General features: G+C 40.6%; 1 long non-coding RNA gene across 1 annotated transcript; it reads left to right on the top strand.

Moving 5' to 3' along the window:
* The first annotated feature begins 819 nt into the window (after positions 1-819).
* LOC142471292 (uncharacterized) lies at positions 820-1,399 on the top strand. Its single transcript, XR_012789388.1, has 2 exons — positions 820-993; positions 1,123-1,399. It is a non-coding gene; the product is annotated as an uncharacterized LOC142471292 (long non-coding RNA).
* Positions 1,400-3,737: the final 2,338 nt, after the last annotated feature.

Here is a 3,737-nt window from a genome sequence, read left to right as displayed (position 1 = left end):
AAAGCCCAAGGGAAATGTATAGAACTATGGGGCCTATGCAGAGAGCAGCGAATTTTAAAATTGGCGAATTTATTAAAAAGTAGCTTTTTTGGAGAGTTTTAATCTCCATATGCAGAAAAGTGCGAATTCTGCTATGTTTAACATGGATGCGTGTGGCGAGTTTAAATTGGCGAGATGCGCGCTTCAGAAATGTGTTAAAACAAATTCGCGCCTTTTTTTTTCCCTTTGCAATGGCCGCGAGCGGCAGTTTTTTTTGGCGAGGCAAAACGGAGACAATCGCGCCATTTTATTGGCGCGAACAGCCGCTAGATGCCGTTCGCGCCTCTCTGCATACGGATATTTTTAAAACTGGCGAGATTGAGGTTCTCGCCAACCGCGAGGCGAGTTTTACAAATAGAAATGAAAAATTGGCGCGTTTTTCGGAACTCGCCATTTTCTGCTGCTTTCTGCGCGATTTTCTCCAAAAAATGGCGAATTTCGAAATAGCGCTGCTCTCTGCATAGGCCCCTATATGTGTCTTTTTGAACAAAAAAAAGATAAAAAAATAGCTTTAATCACATATATGAAACATGTAAACAAGGTCTTATGACTATTTGAAGCATATTGTTAAAGTGTTGAAATGTTAATATTTTGAGATCTGTTCATAATTTGGTGAAAATTTAAAACAATAAACAAATAGATTGTAGGCAAAACCAGAAGCAAAATACAAAATGTATTTATACCAAAACCACATTCAAAACCAATTTTTAATTAAGACCCTGTTATTGATTGCTGTCATACCTTCTAACTAATTATACTTCTATTTCTCATCAGAAAATTGCCATCAAGGTCATGGGGGTAGCAGCGGTGGAGGTCATGGAGGTCAAAGCAGTGGAGGTCATGGAGGTGGAGGTCATGGGGGTCAAAGCAGTGGAGGTCACGGATGTCAAAGCAGTGGAGGTGGTGGAGGTCAAAGCAGTGGAGGTGGAGGTCACGGAGGTGGAGGTCACGGAGGTGGAGGTCACGGAGGTGGAGGACATGGAGGTCAAAGCAGTGGAGGTCACGGATGTCAAAACAGTGGAGGTGGTGGAGGTCAAAGCAGTGGAGGTGGAGGTCACGGAGGTGGAGGTGGAGGACATGGAGGTCAAAGCAGTGGAGGTGGTGGCGGTCACGGAGGTGGAGGTCATGGGTGTCAAAGCAGTGGAGGTCACGGAGGTCAAAGCAGTGGATGTCATGGAGGTGGAGGTCAAGGAGGTGGAGGTGGAGGCAAGAAGTAATCCCTCCGAATCCATCTCGTGTGTTGACTGATAGGATTAAACATTCTGTTAACTCTCTTTACATTACTTCTTAAGAGATCAGCAATAACAAACCCCTTTAAAGTGTCGGATTACACATATTAAAATAAACTTATTAAACCATTTGCTGTCTGATTTGTGCTGTAGATTTTTTTTAAATGTATATTTTCACTGATTTGAAGGAAAGGTGTAGTAGAGTCAGTAGCACTGCCAAAAATGTTATGTTACTACAAGATTACAACAGAGGCTCTCTGTTATATACAGATCTTATGAATAGCTAAAGTTTTTCAGTCCAAGTCATTAAATGTTGCAAATATGAGACGAATAAAATTAAATATTTACTAACGTTATGGCCCTAAAAGTACTGTCGCATAATGATAAAGTACTGAATAGTCCAAATAAAAGGCTCTCCTAGAATATAAGATGGTGAACAGTTACATTATATTACTATAGGAGACCCATTTTAAAACATCTTCCCAGTCTTCATTTTTTTTTTAATTAAAGATAGCCCCAAGTAATCCTGGCCTCCACACCAGTGAAAAAGTGAGGAGTAACCATTCTAATAAACAAGAATGTAACCTATTGCTCAAAACAAACTAAAAAAGGACAAGGAAGGCAGATATGTAATTATAGTAGGTATTCATATGACTTAGCCATGACCATCACAAATATCTATGCTCTCAATAAAAAAACAGATCCACATTCTATGAAATGTCTTTGCCTCTCTAGGTACGGTCGCAAAAGGGAATGTAATTTTAGGAGTAGATTTTAACCTGGCCCCTGAGGCGCCTCCAGATTGATTTGACTCAAATGTGAGGTACCAACAGAGCTACAGAAAGCATACCACTATAACACTTCAGACATGCATACGAAATCAAAATCTAGTTGACACCTAGAGAGAGAAACATCCTCTATCAAGAGACTACACATTTTATTCTGCACCCCATTCATTGTACTCAAAGATAGATCTTATTTTCATGGATACTACCTTGGTGCCTAAAATAACACAAGCTAAAATAAACAAAATATCCTGGTCAGATCATGCTTTGGTCAAGATTAAGATAGACAACCTAAATTCTCAAACTAAGCACCTCTCCTGGAAGTTAAATTAACCCTTGCTTAAAATACCAGAGATTGTGACAGTTAGATTTAGAGATAACTCATTTTTAACTGCAGAATCAAGACATGGGGCCTATGCTCGTAGCCTCGATTAATTCGCTTCTACATCGCAAGGTTTGGCATGTCCTCGCCGAATGGTTTGTTAGTTGAGTTATCACGGTATTCTGAAAGAATCTGAACCCAACTCAAAACGTGCGGCAGAAAAATGCCTAAACCGCTCAGCGAGGCAGAAAAAACAATCTCAACCTCACTCAAAGGTCTTCTGGTGCAATCTTGCTGTGAGCTGCACAGAGATAGCCGCCCTTCCCTGTGCATATCTTGCCAGCTATCGCGGTGTTTTAATTCAAATTCTAATACTAATGTACATGAGCAGGGGGTCCCTGGAGAACAACTGCGTTGATTTCAGGTCCTGGGACTCCCTCCTTCCCGAGATAGAGGGCCAGATATGGGGTGTCAGTATCTCTGATCCATTTAAATATCTCGTCACGTGACGTGGGACATTTAAACATTGCATGGGGATACCGGCAACCCATAAAGGGGCCTGTAACCCGGGAACAGGGCGTCCCTGGACCTGAAATCAATGCAGTTCTTCCCAGGGTGGTTGGTTAGGCCTGTCGGGAAGGTTGCGGGAGTGGTTAACCCCTTCACTACCATAGCAGTGGAACCGCTATCATAATGAAGGGGTCATCCACTCCCTCTACTCACCCGGAGGGCCTAACAACCCACCCTTGGTGAAATACCCCCTTTACCCATCCCCGCTACCCCCAAGAAACATTAGAAAAAAACAACCCTAATACCCACCTCCTCTACCCCAACAACTCCCACAACACATACAGTACAGTAATGAGCAAAATCACTATTATCTATATATGGATAATAGTGCATTTTCCAATTCAAAATAAAACAATCACAGCAGAGAAAAAACAAAGTTACATATATCAGTGCTTCAGGGCCAATGATAATGCAACATTATATAAAGCTTTTGAATGTATTAGCTTGCTTGAAGACGAACAATTGATACACCTGTGAGTGTTATATATAAATCATTGATTTGTATAGGCTCAAAAAAAAGGGGGGGTATATATATCAAGTGCAAAGGAGGATACTAGAGCCAATATCTGTTTGAAAAAAAACAGCTATGTCTTGTTGTCCTCCTGTATGGACATACCAGCCCCAGAGCACAAAATACAATAAGTCTGAAAGTCTTCTTCCCAATGTCTCTTTTTTTTTTTTTTTAACTCAGATTTTTATTGCAATGTAACAGCAAAAAATACATTATCAAATATTTTTTTTTTTTTTGTCTTGTATGAAAACAATATCTTAACAACTGAGAGAATAGCAGTG

Source organism: Ascaphus truei, chromosome 1 (assembly GCF_040206685.1).
Source record: "Ascaphus truei isolate aAscTru1 chromosome 1, aAscTru1.hap1, whole genome shotgun sequence".
Classification (NCBI taxonomy): Eukaryota; Metazoa; Chordata; class Amphibia; order Anura; family Ascaphidae; genus Ascaphus; species Ascaphus truei.
The sequence above is the reverse complement of the archived record's forward strand: the minus strand, read 5'-3'. Positions and strand labels throughout refer to the sequence as shown.